This window comes from Salmo salar, chromosome 05 (genome assembly GCF_965601325.2).
Source record: "Salmo salar chromosome 05, fSalSal1, whole genome shotgun sequence".
Lineage (NCBI taxonomy): Eukaryota > Metazoa > Chordata > Actinopteri > Salmoniformes > Salmonidae > Salmo > Salmo salar.
In genome coordinates, this window is record NC_138295.1 from 33,318,056 (window position 1) to 33,343,450 (window position 25,395).

A 25,395-nucleotide genomic window follows, 5' to 3' on the forward strand; every position below is an offset into this window, starting at 1 on the left:
CCAAACAGTTCTATTTTGGTTTCATCAGACCAGCGGACATTTCTCCAAAAAGTACGTTCTTTGTCCCCATGTGCAGTTGCAAACCACAGTCTGGCTTTTTATGGCGGGTTTGGAGCAGTGGCTTCTTCCTTGCTGAGCGGCCTTTCAGGTTATGTCGATATAGGACTCGTTTTACTGTGGATATAGATACTTTTGTACCTGTTTCCTCCAACATCTTCACAAGGTCCTTTGCTGTTGTTCTGGGATTGATTTGCACATTTCGCACCAAAGTATGTTCATCTCTAGGAGACAGAACCCATCTCCTTCCTGAGCGGTATGACGGCTGTGTGGTCCCATGGTGTTTATACTTGCGTACTATTGTTTGTACAGATGAACGTGGTACCTTCAGGCATTTGGAAATTGCTCCCAAGGATGAACCAGACTTGTGGAGGTCTACATTTTTTTTTCTGAGGTCTTGGCTGATTTCTTTTGATTTTCCCATGATGTCAAGCAAAGAGGCACTGAGTTTGAAGGTAGGCCTTGAAATACATCCACAGGTACACCCCAATCGACTCAAATGATGCCTGTTAGGCTGAGAGAGGATCTCATGTCAGATGACATAGAAGTAATATGACTACAGATTCATCTGCCTCACCTAAAGCTTATTCTCGCACAGAAGTTGCTATTGACCACCAAGTGCTAAACGTCAGTATTTGGACTATATGTGTGAAATGCTCATTAGTTCATGTGATTTCAACAGAGAGGTATATTTTCTAGGTGACTTAAAAATGGACTAGTTGTCATCAAGCTGTCCACTCAAAATAAGCGTCAAACTGTAACCGATGCCTGCAACCTGGTTCAGGTTATCAGTCAACTTACCAGGGTACTTACAAAAATAACAGGAAGTAAATCATTCATGCGTATTGATCACATCTTTACTAATGCTGCAGAAATCTGCTCTAAAGCACTATCCACACCACATTGATAATAATATAGCCATATCTAGAAAAAACAAAGCTCCCAAGACTGGACCTAAAATTGTCTGTAAGAATCATTCAAGAGGTTTTTGCAATGATTCCTATGTCGAAGATGTGAAAAATATTTGTTGGTCTGATGTGTGTAATGAGGAACAACCTGACGCCGCACTTGAAGCATTTATGAAACTGCATCTTCCGGTTACTGATAGGCATGCACCCAACAAGAAACGGACTGTTATAACTGCCAAATCCCCATGAATAGATGATGAATTGAAAAACTGTATGGCTGAGAAGGATGAGGCAAAGGGAATAGCAAATCATTCTGACAACACAGGAGACTGGCAAACATACAGTAAATTGAAAAATCAGGAAACTAAACTCAACAAAAAGAAGAAGAAACTGTACTATGGAACAAAGATGATATAAAGAGTACTCTGGAGTACTTAAAAAAAGTTATAGGCAAAAAAGCGAACTAAGCTCCATTCTTCATTGAGGTAGATGGCTTGTTCATAACAAAAGCTTTTGATATTGCCAACCACTTTAATAACTTTTTTTGTTGACAAGATTAGCAAACTTAGGCATGACATGCAAACATCAAATGCTGAGCCTTCATATTCTTGCACAACGGACCAAATAATGAAAGATAAGCACTGTAGTTTTGAGTTTCGCAAAGTGAGTGTGAAAGAGGTGAATTCTTTGTTGTTATATCTATAAATAAGGACAAGCCATCTGGTACCGACAACCTGGACGGTAAAGTGCTGAGGTTGGTAGCGGAATACATTTTGACTTCAAATGAAGACTAGAAGATGGTGTGTGCCATCAGGCCTGGAGGAAGGACAAGGTTATTCTGCTGTCCAAGAATAGCAGAGCACCCTTTAATGGTTGAAACAGTCAACCAATCAGCCGGTTACCATTGTAAAAATATATATTTTACCAAATACAAAGTTATTTTGCAGAAAACAAATTAAGCAACAGACTTTCAGCATGCTTATAGGGAAGGGCACTCAACATGCTCACACTGACACATGACTGATGATTGGCTGAAAGAAATTGAGAGTAAGAAGTTTGTGGGAGCTGTTTTGTTAGACTTCAGTGCAGCTTTTGATATCATTGATTATAACCTATTGCTAAAAAAATGTAGGTGTTATGGATTTGCACCCTCTGCCTTATAATGGATTGAGAGTTACCTATCTAATAGAACACAGAGTTATTTTTAAATGGAAGCCTCTCAAATGCTAATGCAGTTGAGTGTGGTGTACAGCAGGTCAGCCGGCTAGGGGCATTATTGTTTTCTGTTTTTACAAATGACCTTCCACTGACCTTGAATAAAGCCTGTGTGTCTATGTACGCTGAACAGTATACAGTATAAATAACTGACACCCTTAACATAGAGCTCCAGTCAGTTTTAGAATGGGTAACTAGCAATAGGCTGGTGCTAAAGTCCATGGAGAATAAGAACACCACCTCCCAGCTGTCCACTGCACTGAGGATAGGAAACTCTGTCACCTCTGATAAATTCACTATAATTGAGAATTTCAATAAGCATTTTTCTACGGCTGGCCATGCTTTCCACCTAGCTACCCCTACCGCGGTCAACAGCACTGCACCCCCCACAGCTACTTGCCCAAGCGTTCCCCATTTCTCCTTCTCCCAAATCCAGTCAGCTGATGTTCTGAAAGAGCTGCAAAATCTGGACCCATACAAATCAGCCGGGCTAGACAATCTGGACCCTTTCTTTCTAAAATTATTTGCCGAAATTGTTGCAACCCCTATTACTAGCCTGTTCAACCTCTCTTCGTGTCATCTGAGATTCCAAAAGATTGGAAAGCAGCTGCTGTCATCCCCCTCTTCAAAGGAGGGGACACTCTTGACCCAAACTGCTACAGACCTATATCTATCCTACCCTGCCTTTCAAAGGTCTTCGAAAGCCAAGTCAACAAACAGATTACCGACCATTTCGAATCCCACCGCAACTTCTCCGCTATGCAATCTGGTTTCAGTTGGTCATGGGTGCACCTCAGCCAAGCTCAAGGTCCTAAACGATATCATAACCGCCATCGATAAGAAACAATACTGTGCTGCCGTATTCATTGACCTGGCCAAAGCTTTCGACTCTGTCAATCACCACATCCTCATCGGCAGACTCAATAGCCTTGGTTTCTCAAATGATTGCCTCGCCTGGTTCACCAACAACTTCTCTGATAGAGTTCAATGTGTCAAATCGGCTGGCCTGTTGTCCGGGCCTCTGGTCATCTCTATGGGGATGCCACAGGGTTCAATTCTTGGGCCAACTCTTTTCTCTGTATACATTAATGATGTCGCTCTTGCTGCTGGTGAATCTCTGATCCACCTCTACGGAGACGACACCATTCTGTATACTTCTGGCCCTTCTTTGGACACTGTGTTAACAACCCTCCAGACGAGCTTCAATGCCATACAACTCTCCTTCCGTGGCCTCCAACTGCTCTTAAATACAAGTAAAACTAAATGCATGCTCTTCAACCGATCACTGCCTGCACCTGCCCGCCCGTCCAGCATCACTACTCTGGACGGTTCTGACTTAGAATATGTGGACAACTACAAATACCTAGGTGTCTGGTTAGACTAAGCTCTCCTTCCAGACTCACATCAAACATCTCCAATCCAAAGTTAAATCTAGAATTGGCTTCCTATTTCGCAACAAAGCATCCTTCACTCATGCTGCCAAACATACCCTCGTAAAACTGACCATCCTACCGATCCTCGACTTCGGTGATGTCATTTACATAATAGCCTCCAATACCCTACTCAATAAACTGGATGCAGTCTATCACAGTGCCATCCGTTTTGTCACCAAAGCCCTGTATACTACCCACCACTGCGACCTGTACGCTCTCGTTGGCTGGCCCTCGCTTCATACTCGTCGCCAAACCCACTGGCTCCAGGTCATCTACAAGACCCTGCTAGGTAAAGTCCCCCCTTATCTCCGCTCACTGGGCACCATAGCAGCACCCACCTGTAGCACGCACTCCAGCAGGTATATCTCTCTGGTCACCCCCAAAGCCAATTCCTCCTTTGGCCTTCTCTCCTTCCAGTTCTCTGCTGCCAATGACTGGAACGAACTACAAAAATCTCTGAAACTGGAAACACTTATCTCCCTCACTAGCTTTAAGCACCAGCTGTCAGAGCAGCTCACAGATTACTGCACCTGTACATAGCCCATCTATAATTTAGCCCATACAACTACCTCTTACCCTACTGTATTTATTTATTTTGCTCCTTTGCACCCCATTATTTCTATTTCTACTTTGCACTTTCTTCCACTGCAAATCTACCATTCCAGTGTTTTACTTGCTATATTGTATTTACTTTGCCACCATGACCTTTTTTGCCTTTACCTCCCTTATCTCACCTCATTTGCTCACATTGTATGTAGACTTATTTTTCTACTGTATTATTGACTGTATGTTTGTTTTACTCCATGTGTAACTCTGTGTTGTTGTATGTGTCGAACTGCTTTGCTTTATCTTGGCCAGGTCGCAATTGTAAATGAGAACTTGTTCTCAACTTGCCTACCTGGTTAAATAAAGGTGAAAAAAAAAAAAATATATATCTCAAACTAAAAGCATTGTTTTTGGACAATCACTCACTCAACGCTAAACCTCACTTAGATCTACTATTGAATATTGTGGAGGCTGAGCAAGTTGAGGAGACGAGACTGCTGGGTGTAACCCTAGATAACAAGCTGTCATGGTCAAAACATGTAGACTCAATGGTTGTGTAAATGGGAAGAGGTCTGTCCATGATAAGGCGTTGCTCTGCTTTCTTGAAATCTCAGCCAACCTACAGGTCTTAGTTTTATCTCAGCTGGACTACTGGCCGGGTGTATGGTCATGTGTGGCAAAGACATACAGTACCAGTCAAAAGTTTGGACACACCTACTCATTCAAGGGTTTTTCTTTATCTTTATTGTTTTCTACAATGTAGAATAACAGTGAAGACATCAAAACTATGAAATAGCACTCTGCAGCAGAGGTAACTCTGGGTCTTCCTTTCCTGTGGCGGTCTTTCTACAGAGCCAGTTACATCATAGAGCTTGATGATTTTTGCGACTGCACTTGAAGAAATTAAGTAATGATGGACTGTTGTTTCTCTTTGCTTATTTGAGCTGTTCTTGCCATGATTAGAGCCTGTAAGTAAGCATTTGACTGTAAGGTCTACACCTGTTGTATTCGGCGCACGTGACAAATAAACTTTGGTTTGATTTGCTTTGATATGGACTTGGTCTTTTACCAAACAGGGCTATCTTCTGTATACCACCCCTACCTTTTCACAACACAACTTACTGGCTCAAATGCATTAAGAAAGAAAGAAATTCCACAAATTAACTTTTAACAAGGCACACCTGTTAATTGAAATGCATTCCAGGTGACTACCTCATGAAGCTGGTTGAGAGAATGCCAAGAGTGTGCAAAGCTGTCATCAAGGCAAAGGGTGGCTACTTTGAAGAATCTAAAATCTAAAATCAATTTGATTTGTTGAACACTTTTTTGGTTACTACATATTTCCATATGTGCTATTTTATAGTTTTGATGTCTTCACTATTATTCTACAATGTCGAAAATAGTAAAAATAAAGAAAAAACCTTGAACGAGTAGGTGTGTCCAAACTTTTGACTGGTACTGTAGGTCAATTCCAGTTGGTCCAGAACAGAGGAGCACGTATTGCACTTAGATGTTCTCCTGGCTCAAAGCTGAGGAGAGATTGACTGCATTACTATTGTGCTTTGTGCTAGGTGTTGATGTGTTAAAGGTACCAAACTGTCTCTTCAAGCAGTTGGCACACAGTTCAGACAGTCATCGGTACAATACAAGACATGCAATCAGAAGTCTCTTCACAGTCCCCAGGTCCAGAACACAGGCTGGGAAATGCACAGTATTAAATAGAGCCCTTACTACATGGAACTCTCTGCTAGCTAGCAATAAAACTAAATAAAATAAAAAAAAACAGATAAAAGAACACATTACGGCACAACGGGGACTGTGAAGAGACACAGTCATGTTTATATATTCAGTATTGTAATTTGTACTATATTATGTATTGTATTATATAGGTGTATGGCCTTGCCCGAGCCTTGGCTTGTTCGAGACGGAATGGCTAATAGGGAAAGAGCCATCTCCTGTTTCTGAAGCTTGAGGCAGAGGCAGGAGATTATGTAGTATTATATAGTGTTATGTAGTGTTCTGTAGTATTATGTAATGTTATGTAGTGTATTTATTGTTTCCTGTTTGGACCTCAGGAAGGGGATCCCAATAAAATACTAAATAATAATACTCCCTATCTCTCTCTGAGGAGGTTGGCACCTCGCTGTGCCCCTTGGGGTGCCACAAGTAGGAGCTGAGGTTGGCGCGGCGTCTGGGCTCTCTGCTCTGCTGCACACCCAATTATGCCACACTAATCCTGATGCTGTGCCCGGTTCTCTCACCTGCTACATGTATGCATGAGCGGGTGCACACACACACACAATTGAGACAGAGAGACAGAAAGACAGAGAGACAGAGACACAGAGACACAGAGAGAGCACAAACTGTCTCTCTCTCTCTCAATTCAATTCAATACAATTCAGTAGACTTTATTGACATGGCAAGTTCAATTAATTACATTGTCAAAGTATGCATATAACATAGAATGGTGGGACCAACAGAAATAAGGCAACAATAATAATACTCCCTCTCTCTACCGTGTCAGAAAAAGGTCAGAAGAGGTTTAAGTTCAGTCTGCTGTGAGATTCCTAAAGCACAGTTAGCCATCCTTCCCTCTTCCCCCTGAAGCCCCCTTGTCCATAGTAAAGAACTTCCTCTCTAAGTAGGCTACATGCAGCTGTCAATCAATAAAGAAAGAGATAAGGCTCTAGCACCACTCACTCTTCTCTTGGAGGACAGGCTGAACCTTAAAACCTTTTATCGGCTTCCCTTAGGAGGAAGAACTGGTAGACGTGTGTCATATATTTTATCAAATGAAAGCTACAGAAAATGACATCCAGCCAGACTTCACTGCTTTTAGCGAGCCCTAGTGGACGGTCTGTGACCTGCATGTGGAGAACCACGGCGAGAGAAGCAGACAAGTGAACTGCAGAGAAAATACATCTCACCCCAGCAGCTGCCAAGCGTCCAAATGTGATTTTCTTGGTGAGAAATGTCAGAAGTTCATGTTCACTATACGCATGACTGTTGGGTAACCTATATATGCTAACGTTATATCATGCTGTTTTCTGAACTATTTCCAATTCCTCCTTATCTTTCCCATAGTGGCAGGTAATATAGCCTAGCTTTATCAGACTACCAAGCTAACTCCCGGTATCTCAGAATATTATCACAACAGGTAGACTACAGTGTTAGTCTACAGTTTTCTCACAGGTGCGCACCCACGCCTGGTAATCTGCACAGTGCTGTGGATCCGTAGACGTTCCTTTGATTGGTTTAGGATCCTGTTTAAACCCCATTCAAACCCCCCTCGCTCTTGTCGCCGCACACTGGAGAGATTTGCAGAACGGCGGTGGGGCGTCGCCGGTGCCAGTCCGCCACGCAATTAGATTTTTGTTCTCGAGGAGCTCAACCGAGGGCTCGTTTTTAATATTATATCTTTTTTTTTCATTAACAACATTACTATTGGAATTATGAGACTTGTTTATTGCTCAGGTGGTTCTCAAGTCGTTGTCTTTAGCCTAATGCATGATATCAGTTTACAGAAGCCTCTGAGCCATTGAGAATCATCATGAAGTTGCGGACACCTGTCCTCTTTTCATCGATGTGTGCACTTTGTCTCGGCACCATTCTGGGTAAGTACAGGAACTGGAACCACTGCATGTCTTGAACAATTAAGTAGCCTATTATAGGAGTTCTAAAAGTGTGGTGCTTGCGAGGGATAGCCTGTGGAACTGAAAAGTGCATGACACTTTTTTTTACCAATCCAAGTCACAAGGGGGAAAAAACATAACACATCTGGGTTTACGTAAATTTACGATATGACATTCCACACGATTCCAATTACTCATAATCATGCCATCTGACAAACTGGGAGCATTAACTGCACTCGGCCACCGTGGCGCGCCTGTTTCTTCTGGCACGGGATAAATCTCCGGCGCGAACACGCGCTCCCTCAGGTCTCCTTCATTTCTGGTTGTGTTTCTGCTCACCAACAGGACCGGTCGATGGACACGGAGACAGACGCGGTGTCGGGTGACAGTGTATGTCTCTGAACCCAATGTTATCTTTCTGAATATGATGGTCATCATATCTGGTGAACTTCTGAAGTGTAGATGCTATTTGGCAGTAAAACCTCAAGGCTATTTGTGAACGATTGGACGTTGTGTGAAGGTAATGTTGAAGATGGCAAAACCTTAGTAAAGGGTTGCATTTAATTTCTAACGTTAAGGTAACATAATACAGTTCTATACATAAATATGTATACATTGTTTTGATTCCTGGATGGAGAGCCAGAGGGTGAATCAACTCTAGCTGCAGGTTAAGGGTCACACACACACACACACACACACACAATACAGAAAGTGTGGGAGAGACAGACAGAGACCACCAAAAGACACACACTTTCAGCTATACACATCTCTTCTGGAGGAGTTTTAGTTGAGTAGCCAGCTCTCTAACCTGTCTCTGTACCCCCACCCCCATGGTTCAACTGTTTGTAGTCAGATTCATATTCCACAACCCCTTCTTATGCAACCACAGTAAACACTATCTACATGCTAAATTAAAATTAGAGACCATTAGTCTATGGTGCTTAAGAATTTATATTGGAAATAATTGTTTAACTGACAGCTGGTGAAAAAAACGATTTTCTTATTAAGGTCTTATACATAACTTAAAGCCTCTATTCTGCGCCACCTCTTACTCTCTTCTCTCACTCCATTAAACTCGATCTCTTTTCCCCTTCACTCCCATCCCCAGGTGAGTTTGGGTCTCTGGCTGAGATGGAGGGCCTCCTGTTGAGGAACCTGTTCCAGGGGTACCAGCACTGGATCCGGCCCATCCAGCACGCCAACGACACGGTCACAGTACGCTTCGGATTTAAGATCTCACAGCTGGTGGACGTGGTGAGGATGCACACACAAACAAGGAATTGAAGCGAACACACACACACACACACACACACACACACACACACACACACACACACACACAGTGACGAAAGATCTTACCGTACTAACAAACGATGAAAGACACAAAATATTCTCAATATCTTGTCTGAATGGCTTGAACCATGTACTTCTTAAGCCAGAATTATAATTCTGTCCATGTTGCTGAAACAAAACGAGCACCGCCACAGTGAAACAGCCCCATTCTGCTGAGCTGTCCAAGGTCCTGACGTAAAGCTGTTGGCCTCCGTAGAACTTCCATCTAGCTTTTTCTCTTTTTATAGACCTCACAGAACACGCTCTTTTTCAACAGAGGTTACAGGCCAGATGTGATAGGCTGAGATGGTTTAGCTGTTCTGTCAGAGAACACAAGCAGGTAATGGAACAGTCCCAGTCATGGTGTTAAATATGAACCTCCCGTACACACACAGCAGGCTATGTATTCCTGTCTGTCTCTCTGAGGGTATAGGGGGAGAGGCCTGTGGAATGTAATTATCGAAAAGGGTTGTTGTGAATATGAACTGATGTTATCATACCATAGAGAATGAAAGAAGGAGAGATGAGGTTTGAAAATGAATAGAACAAGGAGGATAGGGAGAGAAAGAAAGAGCGAGAGGTGAAACGCAGGAGGAAGAGGTATGGTGAGCTAGTGAGGGAAGTGCTCTGCTCCAGGCTGATGAGTGGCACCAGTGTTTGCTAGGCGTCTGTCCTGTATTAGGTTACAGTTCACCTCTGGACTATGTGATCCCCACAACCTCAAACTCAATCCGACAACTGATCCCCGCTACTTACACGCTTCTCTTCCACGCTCCCTCTCATTTTCTCTCCTTCTGTCAGTCTTGCTTACCAGTGTGGTCATTTTCTTACATTTAATTGAATATTACAATACCACGATTTTGTGAACACTATTGGTGTGTGTGTGTGCGCGTGCTCCATTCAAATGAGATGGGATAATGAACAAGGAATTGAAGCAATTTGGCCTGAAACAGACATGATTCTGACCTGGATGTCTAATCTACATGATATCGTGGTCTCTGTCTGTCTCACAGGATGAGAAGAACCAGCTGATGACTACTAATGTGTGGCTGTGGCAGGTGAGGAGGAAAAGGGGTTGTAGCCTGTTTTCCATAGATGAGGATAGATGTATTGTAATATGTGTCTTTCCCTCAACAGGAGTGGCTCTATTATAAACTACGATGGAACCCTGAGGACTACGGTGGGATCACATCGATCGGAGTTCCATCTGAGACAGTCCGGCTGCCCGACATCGTGCTCTGAGAAGTAAGCTCTATGATATGTCAGATATTATGGTGAGCACCGTTAAGCATAATGTCTTCGGACAAGACGGTGTTAACATCCACCTATTTTCCCACTGATGGTTCACATTAATAGACCGTTTTGTTTGATGTTTTCCTAAAATGTATGTTTTATATGCACAATAACCCTAACTCGTATTACTCTCCTCCCCCAGCGCTGACGGGCGGTTTGAGGGCTCCCTGATGTCCAAAGCCATCGCTAAGTCTAACCCTAAGATCACGTGGACCCCTCCGGCCAGCTACAAGTCAGCCTGCACTATGGATGTCACCTTCTTCCCCTTCGACAGACAAAACCGCTCCATGAAGTTTGGATCCTGGACGTGCGATGGTAACATGGTGGACATGATCCTGTTAGGTGATTATGTAGACAGGAAGGACTTCTTCGACAACGGAGGGAGATCCTGAACGCCACGGTGGCCAGAGGAAACCAGTGGAATGGGAGCTATTCCTTCCCCTTTATAACCTACTCTTTCATTCTGAACCGTCTCCCGCTGTTCTATACACTTTCTTATTATTCCGTGTCTCGGTCTGTCGTTCCTGACCGTGCTGGTGTTATATCTTCTGTCACGGATGAAGGGGAGAAGCTCTCTCTCTCCACCTCCGTCCTTGTGTCGCTCACTGTGTTCCTCCTTGTCATAAAGATCATCCCATCTTCCTCCAAGGTCATCCCTCTCATCGGGGAGTATCTCCTCTTCGTTATGATCTTCGTCACTCTCTCCGTCATCGTCACGGTGTTTGTCATCAACGTGCACCACCGCTCCTCAACCTCCTACCACCCCATGTCCCCCTGGGTTCGCTCCCTCTTCCTTCAGAAGCTAGCCAGGATGCTGTGCATGCGGGGCCACACCGACCGGTACCACTATCCAGAGCTGGCACCGGAGAGCCCAGAGCTGAAGCCCTGGTCTGGGGGCTGGAGAGGGGGTCAGAGGGGGAGCGGGTAGACCTATGGACAGAGTCTTCTGGAGGGGAAGGAGGATGAGAGTCAGGCCTGGGTCACCGTGCTGGAGAGGGCTACGTGTTAAGTGCGCTACATCAGCCGCCATTTCCGCAAGAAACACTTTATCAGCGAGGTGGGTCACAATGCTATATATTTGAATCAAGAAGATATGTAGTGTAATGCCATGTAAATAATGATATAATCATCAGCTGAGTTTTCCTGTTCTCCTCATTCCAGGTTGTGCAGGACTGGAAGTTTGTTGCTCAGGTTCTGGACAGCATATTTCTGTGGGCCTCCCTCACCATGTCGGCCCTGGGGACCATCCTCATTTTTACCCCTGCCCCTCATATGTTCCTTAGTACCCCCCCGTAGTCCGGTCCTAGCACCCCCCTCTAACTCGGCACCCTCCCCAGTCCTGACCCAGCACCCCACTTTAACTCATCACCCCTCCCTCGTTGGGAAACCAGCACCCCCCTCTAACTAATTTCCCTCCCCTCCCCAGTCTGGACCCAGGACCCCCCACTAACTCAGCACCCCCTGCCGATTCACCCTCTGATGCTAATTCCCCAAACTGAGGCCAGGACACCCTACCAACAATTTAACCCTGACCTCCAGCCTGGATCTATAGCCCCTCCGTCTCCAGTTTCTCCTGAACTTTTCAGCCAACTTGCTATGGTTAGACACCAACCCCATACTGTTGAGCTATGCCCTGCCTTCCCCTGCCACACCTTGAGTCAGAATAGCACATCACCTTGCTATAGAGCTTTTACTCACATTTACATATTACACTGAGAGAGTTCACTCAATGCACAGAAAACGAATTACAAATATTAGCTTGTCTCAAAGCCACAATACACTAATGTAGCATTCTTAAGACTGAAATACTTTGAATTAGTGTAATATTTACAATATATTCTCTGTAGTTACTGTATGTACCAACAACATTTTACTTAATTCTGCCTGACTTCTTCTCAAAACCATTATCACCTTGTGACCCAACTATTGTGGTCTTAGTTAGTGTAACTTAATTCGTCTGTGAGTAGAATGGCGGCGGCATCCAGGCCACTCTGATTGGACGATCAGTGTTCTATTTGTGTTCGTCGAGGGACCTCATTAGCAAGGGATTGTTTGGGTTCTATTTGTTTGATTTGGGTTTTGTGTCCTTTGTGACTCTTATTTCATACTAGTTTGAGCACTTCAGCAACTAGTTAATTATAATAAGTTATTATTCAAGTACAATGTATAGACAACTTTTCCCCCCCCACTGAGGTCACGAATGTGATTACTGTTAATGAGTATGAGAGCAACACAGTGAATCAACTACAAACTATTGTTCCGGATGTACGTCAAAACAGAATAAAGATATTTTGAATACCGAAAGTTTGTATTTCATCATGCAGTATTGAATGTCTAAATCCCTTAATTTGGATTCGCTTGGAACTGTTTAGAAGTCGCACAGAGTGACGCGGATGTTACAGACAAATTGAACGTGATAGTTTTAAGTGTAGCATTATTTTATTCCACTAGGGGGCAACCTTGGTATGACAATGATTCAGGTGTCTCCGACACAGCAAAGTTTTTGCTGTAGTCCTAAATATGGGAGATATTTTTTTTTTGGTCCATCAATCCTTTGGTCCTCAATTGTTACAATATGTAGATATGTAATACATGTTGCTATCTCTCACACACTGATACACACTTTGCATGTCCTGCACACAAACACCCAATAGGGAAAAAATAGGTTTCTCAATAAGGAATCATTCTATAAGAAATAAAATGCCAACAAAGAGTCACAACTACGATCAGGTTGCAAGTAGTCTAGCGATAAGAGAGCTGGGCCAGTAACTGAAAGTTTGCTGGTTTGAATACCCGAGCTGACAATGTGAAGAAGCTATGGATGTGCTCGGCACTTAACCCTCACTTTCTCCAGGGGCACTGTACTACTATGGCTGACCCTGTAAAACAACACATTTCACTGCACCTATCAGGTGACAATAAAACTTGTTTTATCATAAGCAATAAAAATCAGTTTCTCCTGGGCATGTATACTCATTCCAAGGTAAAGAACCAACTGATAATACATTATAAAATCCTGAATTCATTCATTAAACTCTTAGTTCAAAACCGTTTGAGCCAATGCTATATTTATTTATCATACCATTACGTTTAAAACTTAAATTGTGATGTCAGACTGTGTTCGCCTAGTACAATCTTTCTTCCCCTCTGGGATATTCCCTCCTTTCTTCCCAAATGCCACTACATTGGTGCATTCTTCCTCAGAAGAAGTGGTCGAGAAAGGATTTGAAACTGGCGAAGGCAGCTGTGTTTGGAGGCCTGGTGCATCGCTACCAAGCGAAATGGGGACAGGTACAGGCCACTATTTAGGTATAATTCCTGTCCCTTTGAGATCTGTGGCGTCCCAGTTTATTTTTTTTATTTTTTTTTAGGGGGTAGATCAGCTTTAATATTGCAAATTGTGGCTTCTATGAATGTACAGTGCCTTCGGAAAGTATTCAGACATCTTGACTTTTTCCACATTTTGTTAGGTTGGAGCTGTCACGTCCTGACCAGTATTTAGGTAATATTTGTATTATATTTGGTCAGGACGTGGCAGAGGTATATTTGTTTTGTATGGTGGTTTTTTTTGTGTGTGGTGTAGAGGGGTGTTTTATGTGTTCCTGGGTTTTGGGTGTATGTTCTGGGTTAGTATGTTCTAGGTTAGTTTTTCTATGTGTAGGTTTGGGTGCTGGACTCTCAATTGGAGGCAGGTGTTTCTAGTTGCCTCTGATTGAGAGTCCTATAAGTAGGTGTGTGTTTGGTTTGTAATTTGTGGGTAGTTATATTTTGCACTGCTAAGCATTCAGGAGTTAGCCTGTAAAACTGTCATTTGTCGTTCTTGTTTTTTTGTGTACGTTTCATTCTATATAATTAAAAGATGAGCATCCACATTCTGCCTGCAATTTGGTCCCTTCAACACGGCAACAATTATGACAGGAGCCTTATTGTCACGCTTGTCGTCGGTTAAAGAGGACCAAAACACAGCAGGCATGCGGTTGTTCATTTTGAACATTTATTCACTCCAAACTGAACACAAAAAATAACAAAAGAGAACGAACGATAAACTGACAGTCCTATAATGTTTGACATACACTAAACACGGAACACGGAACAATCACCAACAAATAACAAACACAAACACACCCTAATATATGGGACTCTCAATCAAAGGCAGATAGACAACACCTGCCTTCAACTGAGAGTCCCAACCCCAATTAACCAAACATAGAAACCGACATACTAGACTAAACATAGAATACCTGAAAACCAAACGGTGCCCAAAAACCCCGGAATACTTAAACCAAATGCCCCTTCAACAAAACACACCACCCCGAACCACATAAAACGAATACCCTCTGCCACGTCCTGACCAAACTACAATACCAATTAACCTTATACTGGCCAGGACGTGACAGTACCCCCCCCTTAAAGGTGCTAACCCCGGAAGCACCTTAACAAAAATAACCCCAAGCAACACAAAAAAGAAAAATTCCCCCTTACTAAAGGGAGGGAAGGGAGGGTGGCTGCCGTCAACGACGGCACTGTGCTACACCCCCCCCCCTCCCCAACCCACCTATCTCTGGAGGTGGCTCCGGCTCAGGCCATTCCAGGCTGTCGGGGCAGTCTGGCAGCTCGGGACAGTCTGGGCAGTCTGGCAGCTCGGGACAGTCTGGGCAGTCTGGCAGCTCGGGACAGTCTGGGCAGTCTGGCAGCTCGGGACAGTCTGGCCACTCGGGACAGTCTGGCCACTCGGGACAGTCTGGGCCGTCTGGCCACTCGGGACAGTCTGGGCAGTCTGGCCACTCGGGACAGTCTGGGCAGTCTGGCCACTCGGGACAGTCTGGGCAGTCTGGCCACTCGGGACAGTCTGGGCAGTCTGGCCACTCCGGCAGTTCAGGGCAGTCTGGCCACTCCGGCAGTTCAGGGCAGTCTGGCCACTCCGGCAGTTCAGGGCAGTCTGGCCACTCCGGCAGTTCAGGGCAGTCTGGCCACTCCGGCAGTTCAGGGCAGTCTGGCCACTCTGGCGACTGTTGACTGGCGGGCAGCTCTGACGACTGTTGACTGGCGGGCAGCTCTGACGACTGTTGACTGGCGGGCAGCTCTGACGACTGTTGACTGGCGGGCAGCTCTGACGACTGTTGACTGGCGGGCAGCTCTGACGACTGTTGACTGGCGGGCAGCTCTGACGACTGTTGACTGGCGGGCAGCTCTGACGACTGTTGACTGGCGGGCAGCTCTGGTGACTGTTGACTGGGATGACGCACTTGAAGCCTGGTGCGTGGTGCTGGTACTGGACGTACCAGACTGGGAACACGTACATCCAGGCTAGTGCGGGGAGCTGGCCTGGGGCTCCATTCTTGCCCCGCAAAACTGCCCTTGTGCCCCCCCCCCAAAAATTATTGGGGCTGCCTCTCGAATTTCCTAAATTCTTCCATCGCCCTGAAAACACTCCTCCTTAACTCGGCCCATGTCCATCCTTCCTCCTCGTTCCTCTGCTGCTTGGTCTTGGTTTGGTGGGTGATTCTGTCACGCTTGTCGTTGGTTAAAGAGGACCAAAACGCAGCAGGCATGCGGTTGTTCATTTTGAACATTTATTCACTCCAAACTGAACACAAAAATAACAAAAGAGAACGAACGATAAACTGACAGTCCTATAATGTTTGACATACACTAAACACGGAACAATCACCCACAAATAACAAACACACCCTAATATATGGGACTCTCAATCAAAGGCAGATAGACAACACCTGCCTTCAACTGAGAGTCCCAACCCCAATTAACCAAACATAGAAACCGACATACTAGACTAAACATAGAATACCTGAAAACCAAACAGTGCCCAAAAACCCCGGGAATACTTAAACCAAATGCCCCTTCAACAAAACACACCACCCCGAACCACATAAAACGAATACCCTCTGCCACGTCCTGACCAAACTACAATACCAATTAACCTTATACTGGCCAGGACGTGACACTTATTCTAAAATTCCCTCATCAATCTACACACAATACCCCATAATGACAAAGCAAAACAGGTTTAGATGTTTTTGCTTATAAAAAAATAAAGAAAATGGAAATATAACATTTACATAAGTATTCAGACCCTTTACTCAATACTTTGTTGAAGTACCTTTGGCAGCGATTATAGCCTTGAATCTTCTTGGATATGACACTATTTTATTTACTTAACATTTATTTAACTAGGCAAGTCAATTAAGAACAAATTCTTATTTATAATGACAGCCTACCAAAAGGCAAAAGGCCTCCTGCGGGGGCTGGGATTAAAAATAAATAAAAAATATAAGGAAAAGCATACATCACGACAAGGGACACGCATATAAAGAAAGACCTAAGACAACAACATAGCATGGCAGCAACACAACATGACAACAACATGGTAGCAACACAACATGACAACAACATGGTAGCAACACAACATGACAACAATATGGTAGCAACACAGCATGACAACAACATGTTAGCAACACAACATGATAACAACATGGTAGCAACACAACATGACAACAACATGGTAGCAACACAACATAGTAGCAACACAACATGACAACAACATGGTAGCAACACAACATGGTATCAGCACAGGTTACAAACATTATTGGGCACAGACAACAGCACAAAGGGCAAGAAGGGTGAGAGCAATAAATCACGCAAAGCAGCCACAACTGTCAGTAAGAGTTTACTCAACTGACACTACAAGCTTGGCACACCTGTATTTAGGGAGTTTCTCACATTCTTCTCTGCAGATCCTCTCAAGCTCTGCCAGGTTGCATGGGGAGCGTTTCTGCACAGCTATTTTCAGTTCTCTCCAGAGTTGTTCGATCAGGTTCAAGTCCGGGCTCTGGCTGGACCACTCAAGGACATTCCGAGACTTGTCCTGAAGCCACTCCTGCATTGTCTTGGCTGTGTGCTTAGGGTCCTTGTCCTGTTGGAAGGTGAAACTTCACCCCAGTCTGAGGTCCTGAGCGCTCTGGAGCAGGTTTTCATCAAGGTTCTCGCTGTACTTTGCTCCAATCATCTTTGCCTCGATCCTTACTAGTCTCCCAGTCCCTGCTGCTGAAAAACACAGCATGATGCTGCCACCACCATACTTCACCGTAGGGATGGTGCCAGGTTTCCTCCAGACGTGACGCTTGACATTCAGGCCAAAGAGTTCAATCTTGGTTTCATCAGACCAGAGAATATTGTTTCTCATGGTCTGAGAGTCTTTAGGTGCCTTTTGGAAAACTCCAAGTGGGCTGTCATGTCCCTTTTACTGAGGAGTGGCTTCCGTCTTGCCACTATACCATAAATGCCTGATTGATGGAGTGCTGCAGAGATGGTTGTCCTTCTGGAAGATTCGCCCATCTCCACAGAGGAACTATGGAGCTCTATCAGAGTGACCATTGGGTTCTTGGTCACCTCCCTTAGGGAGCCGGGAGGCCAGCTCTAGGAAAAGTCTTGGTGGTTCCAAACTTCTTCCATTTAAAAATTATGGACGAACTGTGTTCTTGGGGACCTTCAATGCTGCAGAAATGTTTGAGAACACTTCCCCAGATCTGTGCCTCAACACAATCCTGTCTCGGATCTCTACAGACGATTCCTTCGACCTAATGACCTGGTTTTTGCTCTGACATGTACTGTCAACTGTGAGACCTTATATAGACAGGTGTGTGCTTTTCCAAATCCTCTCCAATCAATTGAATTTACCACAGGTGGACTCCAATCAAGTTGTGGAAACGTCTCAAGGATGATCAATGGAAACATGAGCTCAATTTCAAGTCTCATAGCAAAGGGTCTGAATACTTATGTAAATAAGGTATTTCAGTTTTAGATTTTTATTACATTTGCATACATTGCTAAAAAACTGTTTTCGCTTTGTCATAATGGGGTATTGTGTGTAGACTGATGAGGAAAAACATTAATTTATTCCATTGGTGGGAAATCTGAAGGCCCGAATGGTAAAGCACATCTAGCCGCTCAAGATCACCTTTACCTGCCGATCTATAAATTATGTCTCCGTAGTCTAGCATGGGTAGGATGGTCATCTGAATCAGGGTTAGTTTGGCAGCTGGGGTGAAAGAGGAGCAATTACGATAGAGGAAACCAAGTCTAGATTTAACTTCAGGCTGCAGCTTTGATATGTGCTGAGAGAAGGACAGAGCACAGTCTAGCCCTACTCCCAAGTACTTGTATGTGGTGACTACCTCAAGCTCTAAACCCCCAGAGGTAGTAATAACACCTGTGGGAAGAGGGGCATTCCTCTTACCAAACCACATGACCTTTGTTTTGGAGGTGTTCAGAACAAGGTTAAGGGTAGAGAAAGCTTGTTGGACACTAAGAAAGCTTTATTGTAGAGCATTTAACACAAAGTCCAGGGAGGGGCCAGCTGAGTATAAGACTGTTTCATCTGGATATAAAGGGATGGCCCAGCCCACAAGAATGGAATGGTCTACCGTATCAAAAGCTTTGGCCAAGTCAATAAAAATAGCAGCACAATATTGCTTAGCACCTTTAAGGTTGCAGTGACACATCCATAACCTGAGCGGAAACCAGATTGCATACCCGAGAGAATACTATAGACATCAAGAAAGCCAGTCAGTTGATTATTATTATTGACAAGTTTTTCCAACACTTTTGATAAACAGGGCAAAATAGAAATAGGCCTATAACAGTTAGGATCAGCTTGATCTCCCCCTTTAATTAAAGGATGAACCGTGGCTGCCTTCCAAGTAATGCGAACCTCCCCAGAAAGAGACTGGTTAAAAAGGTTGGAGATAGGCTTGGTGATGATAGGGGCAGCAACCTTAAATAAGAAAGGGTCTAAACCATCTGACCCAGATGTTTTTTGGGGGTCAACTTGAAGGAGCTCCTTTAGCACCTTGGACTCAGTGACTGCCTGCAGGGAGAAACTTTGTAGCGGGGCAGGGGAAAAAGAGGGAGAAGCATAGGGGATAGTCACATTAGACGGGGTGTGGAAGGGGTGAGGAAATGTTGGACGGGCAAGGAGGCATGGCTGAGTCAAAAAGGAATCCTGACTTAATGAAGGGGTGATTAAAGAGCTCAGCCCTGTGCTTCTTGTCAGTAACAACCACATCATTACATTAAGGGACTTGGACAGCTGTGAGGAGGAGGGTTTATTCTCCAGGTCTTTAACCATTTTAATCGTCACCTCGATCGGTCTTATTCTGATTGCCATAAGTACTTGGTTATCTGCACGAACCCTAGCTAATAAGTTGAATCAGCAATACACAAATTGGCTTAATTATTTATTTACTAAATACCTAAATAATCACACAGAATTACAAATATATACCCAGGATAGATCACACATCGATTACTAATCATGTCATGAAAAGCCCCTAGTGGGCTAACCTGATATGACAGCTGGTTACATAAAGGAAGGGGGTTGGGTTTGAATGAAAGAGCGGGAAGGCTGAGGCACAAAGGGATTGGGTCTCTATCGGACCTTGAGAAGCTATGCTTCCGTAAATACAGAATCTTATGCATTCTAATAACCACCCATTCAGAAAAGGAAAATGCAAGAAATATATATTTACTCTGAGCTGCGCTTCGATAGATGTGTCGAAGATGGAAGACTGGTTAACCCAGCAGAGATCGTCATTGTCCTTTGAAGAATCTTTCTGGTCGTAGTGTTGTAGAACGGATACGTTAAAGTACCCTGTCGTTTTTCGAAGATTGTCTGTACTTTCCTAGGCCACGTACGTTTACAGCTGCAGCTGATATCTCAACATCTAAGATGTATCACTCCTTTAGTGAATAACTGTTCAAAGTTCATACCAAGTTGCCATAATCAGCTTGTGCTGCATTCTGGCTGGTCTAGTCAAAATTCACCATTCCAGCGTGGTGATCGTCACCTCCACATTGAAAGAGAGAAGGGCGTGTTTCATAGTTCTCAACCAATGTCTGTTCACTTGGACTTGGCCACTGAGTGAGCAAAAGTTTACTTATGAAAACAATTATCTCATTTAGAAGCGAAAATTACACTTAATCTTTTCACAAATAGTTTCATATTTAAACATTTAAATTGTACAACAATTCCATGTGAATCTGATAACTAGAATGTGTAGACTTTCCAAGATACAATTTATGTCATCCTATCATCAGATCTGTCCCAGACACCAACTGATCTGACATCATATTCTTTAAATACCAATGGACACTCAACTGGTTGAGAAAGGGAAATATTGTTCCATTCCCCAACCTTTTGTGTTACCATACTCTCTCTATGTTAACAAAGGGCTTTCCAAGAGTCCATTCTGCAGAGTGGAGAGAAAATTGGGAAAGGTATTTATGGGGGTGTCATAAACCTCACCCAACAGGGCAACATCATGACAGTGTATTTAAGTACTCAAATGTTTAGTATTTGGTCCCACATTCCTTACACACAGACTTCATCAAGCTAGTGACGCTACACACTTGTTGGATGCATTTACAGCTTGTTTTGGTTGTGTTTTCGGATTATGTTTTGTCCAATAGATATTGCTGACCTATAGTTATTATCAATATTAATTACAATGCTAATCCTCTTACACTGTTTAAGCAAGCAGAACCGTTCAAACTTTAAAACATGTAGAACCTTTTTTTGTCCACCATCCACTTTCATGGGATCATCATTCCCAACATTCTATTCTATTCACTGTAAACAATGTAACTTTTGACACAAATCAGCTACTTTGACCATTTCCCAACTTCAAATTCTTTAATCTTTTATAAACTATAACTATATAAATTTGCATAAATTAGCCTAAAATAACTCACCAACAGTAACCCTTGAACTGTTCAAGCTAGAGACACCAAATCAACTTTTAGGCTATCCTATCCACTGCCACAAAATACTTTCAAAGAGCTGAAGCAAGTCACACAATTCTTCTTCATGGAAAATTACCATCTAGTTTTGTTTTAATGTTTACATTTCAACATTTTCTGATACACGTGTTCAAATTGAATAGGCCTAATAGAAAATAGGTGTACATTTTTCAATATAATTTTTTTTCTACCCTGTAAAATGTCGATTTTGATATTGTTTTTCCAATTTTCTAATCTACCTTTTTTCATTTGAAAAATGTAAGTAAAAATATTAGTGTGGCTGGGAAAACGGGGGGGATTTCTAAAAGTCTGTGGTTCAAGTGGACACTACCTCTTCGGTGCAGGGGAGATTAGCGTTGCCAATACTATACACTGTAAAGTGTTAGGCTAAGTTAATGTGGTCCTCGAAGAGGTGAAGTCATACACACACACACACACACACACATACGGTATCCCCGAAGCAATGCTATACAGGATAGCCTTCTAACAGCCATGGTGCGTTGTCAGGACACCGATGACAGTCTTGGTAGCCTACTATCACTGACTGTGAAAAGACATGGAGTTGCTTATCAGTCCTTGTCAGGCTGCCCTTCGCTATTTATAATGTTATCCTCAATCCACTGCGTATGCCAACACCTTGCATACTATCTTATTCTAACAGCTAGGCCAGCAGCCTATATGTGGAAATGAAAGATTCATTTACAAATCTGTGTGTAACCTCTCAACAACATCTGATACTTTGCCAGCCAGGAAAATTAGAGGAACAATGATTACAAAAATATATACATCTAACTCCCTTCCAGCCAATCACAAAGTAAAACAGGCTACCACGTGACCTCAAGAGAAGAAGCAAGAGACAGTAGTGACCACTGAGAAGTCATAGTAACTAACTCTTCTAAGAAAGGAGTGTTCTTTGATATTACAGCTGATCAAGCACAATGTGGCACGATGCCACTGTACCACCACTGTCAACAGTAAGTTTGAACTGTTTGACATGCTTTGATCACTTGCGAACCTAATTAGTGGAATACAGGATAGGGGTAACATTAGCTAGCTAGGTAGAATAGGTTAAAAAAAATAAGAAAAGCTTGTGATCACGTTGCTAACATAGCTGCTTTTCAATTGCAACTGAAACTCTTGGGATAACTGAAACTAAAATAAACTGTAACACATTGATTGATGTTTAATTTAAATTAATTAGAGCAACCAAAACAGCCTTTTACCTTTTTCTTTAGTCATTTGGCAGACGCTCTTATCCAGAGCGACTTACAGTAGTGAATGCATACATTGATTCCCCCGTGGGAATCGAACCCTCAACCCTGGCGTTGCAAACACCATGCTCTACCAACTGAGCCACACGGGAATATAGGCTTCTTAAGAAAGTAGCTAGCTATGCTAGCAACAGTTTACCCCATACCATGGCCTGGTTAGCCAAATCCAGATGTTGAAATGTGTTAACATGAAGCCATGGTTTACCCCCAGTCCCATACAGTACGTAGCTACACTGTTATTTTGCAACCAGGCTGTGCCCTGCCTCCTAGAGTTTGTTTAGCAGACTCAGTTTAAAGTGAGTAAAAGCAGTGAAATGTTTTGACATCCTCCAACATCGACATCATTTGGTCAAATTTAAAGACTAATAACCTTGAAAACTTACTGAAGTTTGTCATTGATATCTTGTTCTTCTTTTCTTTTTTTCATGAATTGAGGGAGTTGAAAGGAGACACATTTAAGAGAACATATCAATGTGAGACTATTCCATGGTTGCTTCTCAGGAGCAACATTTGAGATACAGTATTTAGGAAAATGCTCTAAATCTCTCTTTGGTGTTGAATAATACTCAGTTTTGTCTAGGAGACATGAAGATCATAAAAAAGAGATCTCATCCTTGATTTTCCTTTCCTATGGGATGTCTCCAGACATGTCCCCACACATGCACACACTCATGCAGAAACACACGCATACAGTATGCACAGCCACTATATTATAAAAAGTAGACACCTTGCCAGAGTGCATGCAAGACAAATACAATGAAAAGGAAAAAAAATCATAAATGTAGGATGCTTCTTTTTAGCTCTCTGTATACGTGTCTTAGAAAACCTGTACTGTACGCCCTTCAAATCAGTCATTTATTTGAGCTTGTAACATGCATTGGACATATTCTCAGCAAAGTGTAAAGCTCCCAGGTCCAACGCTATACTGACATTGTATACGTTTTTTCACTGAATGCTGATTTGGGATCAGTTGTGCCTTTTAGATCACAATGAATAAGATGACATGGACACGGGAGACCTGACCCTAGATAAGCACTCCTACTCTGACAGGCTTGATACATTCACCCCTGTGACCAGTGAAACCCCCAGTCCCAAGCATCAAAGTCACAGAGCCTCAGACACACACATCACAACTCACCTGACCCCATTCCATCACATCCCTAGGTTGTGAGGGATGCGCCCAGGCCATGTTAAAGCCAGGGCTGTCTTACGTGTCTGTATGATTGCGTGTGGACATAGATCAGGTGCAGATTAGTTTGCATGTGTGTGTGTGCGTGTGTGTGCTGTGTGTGTATGTACATAATGTCGGTGCACATGTATGTGTGTGTACGTGTGTGTGTTTGTCGCCCCCTCGGGCTCATACAGTGGAGGAGATCTTCGAGGGCTATACTCAGCCTTCTCTCAGGGTAGTAGGTTGGTGGTCTGTTGATATCCCTCTGGTGGTGTGGGGGCTGTGCTTTGGCAAAGTCGGTGGCATTATATACTGCCTGCTTGTCCCTGTCCAGGGGTATCGCCGGTGCTCTCTCTCTACACGTGTGTGTGTGTGTGTGTGTGTGTGTGTGTGTGTGTGTGTGTGTGTGTGTGTGGGTGTGTGTGTGTGTGTGTGTGTGTGTGTGTGTGTGTGTGTGTGTGTGTGTGTGTGTGTGTGTGTGTGTGTGTGTGTGTGTGTGTGTGTGTGTGTGTGTGTGAACATTATCTGTGTGACTGTCCTGGTCAGTCTGTTAAAAGTAAGTAAACCTCTCATGCAGGCAGGGGATAGTGGAGAGTAGACCACACACTAGGCTACTGGAGAGTAGACTACACACTAGGATACTGGAGAGTAGACTACACACTAGGTTACTGGAGAGTAGACTACACACTAAGATACTGGAGAGTAGACTACACACTAGGATACTGGAGAGTGGTCGACACACTAGGATACTAGAGAGTGGACTACACACTAGGATACTTGAGAGTGGACTACACACCAGCCTACTGGAGACTGTACTACACACTAGGATACTGGAGAGTAGACTACTCACTAGGATACTGAAGAGCAGACTACACACTAGGATACTGGAGACTGGACAACACACTAGTCTGCTGAAGAGTGGACTACACACTAGTCTACTGGAGAATGAACTACACACTAGTCTACTGGAGAGTGGACTACACACTAGGATACTGGAGAGTGGACTACACACTAGGATACTGGAGAGTAAACTACACATTAGGACACTGGAGAGTGGCCGACACACTAGGATACTGGAGAGTGGACTACACGCTGGGCTACTGGAGAGTGGACTACACACTAGAATACTGGAGAGTGGACTACACACTAGGATACTGGAGAGTAAACTACACACAAGGATACTGGAGAGTAAACTACACACTAGGATACTGGAGAGGTGCCGACACACTAGGATACTGGAGAGTAGACGACACACTACTCTACTGGAAAGTGGACTACACACAAGTCTACTGGAGAGTAAACTACACACTAGGATACTGGAGAGGTGCCGACAAACTAGGATACTGGAGAGTGGACTACACACTAGGATACTGGAGAGTGGATGCCACACTAGGATACTGGACAGTAGACTATAAATTAGGATACTGGAGAGTGGCCGACACACTAGGCTACTGGAGAGTGGACTACACAATAAGATACTGGAGAGTAAACTACACACTAGGATACTGTATAATAAACTACACACTAGGATACTGGAGACTAGACTACACACTAGGATACTGGAGAATGAACTACACACTAGTCTACTGGAGAGTGGACTACACACTAGGATACTGGAGAGTGGACTACACACTAGGATACTGGAGAGTAAACTACACATTAGGACACTGGAGAGTGGCCGACACACTAGGATACTGGAGAGTGGACTACACGCTGGGCTAC

The 25,395-nt window shown here is 43.6% G+C and overlaps 1 pseudogene across 1 annotated transcript; it reads left to right on the plus strand.

The window, feature by feature from the left end:
- The first annotated feature begins 7,158 nt into the window (after positions 1–7,158).
- LOC106604609 (neuronal acetylcholine receptor subunit non-alpha-3-like) lies at positions 7,159–12,720 on the plus strand (annotated as a pseudogene). The gene is made up of 6 exons (XR_014392252.1): positions 7,159–7,169; positions 8,820–9,045; positions 10,137–10,181; positions 10,261–10,368; positions 10,557–11,473; positions 11,578–12,720. The product of XR_014392252.1 is annotated as a neuronal acetylcholine receptor subunit non-alpha-3-like (transcript).
- The last annotated feature ends 12,675 nt before the right edge of the window (positions 12,721–25,395 follow it).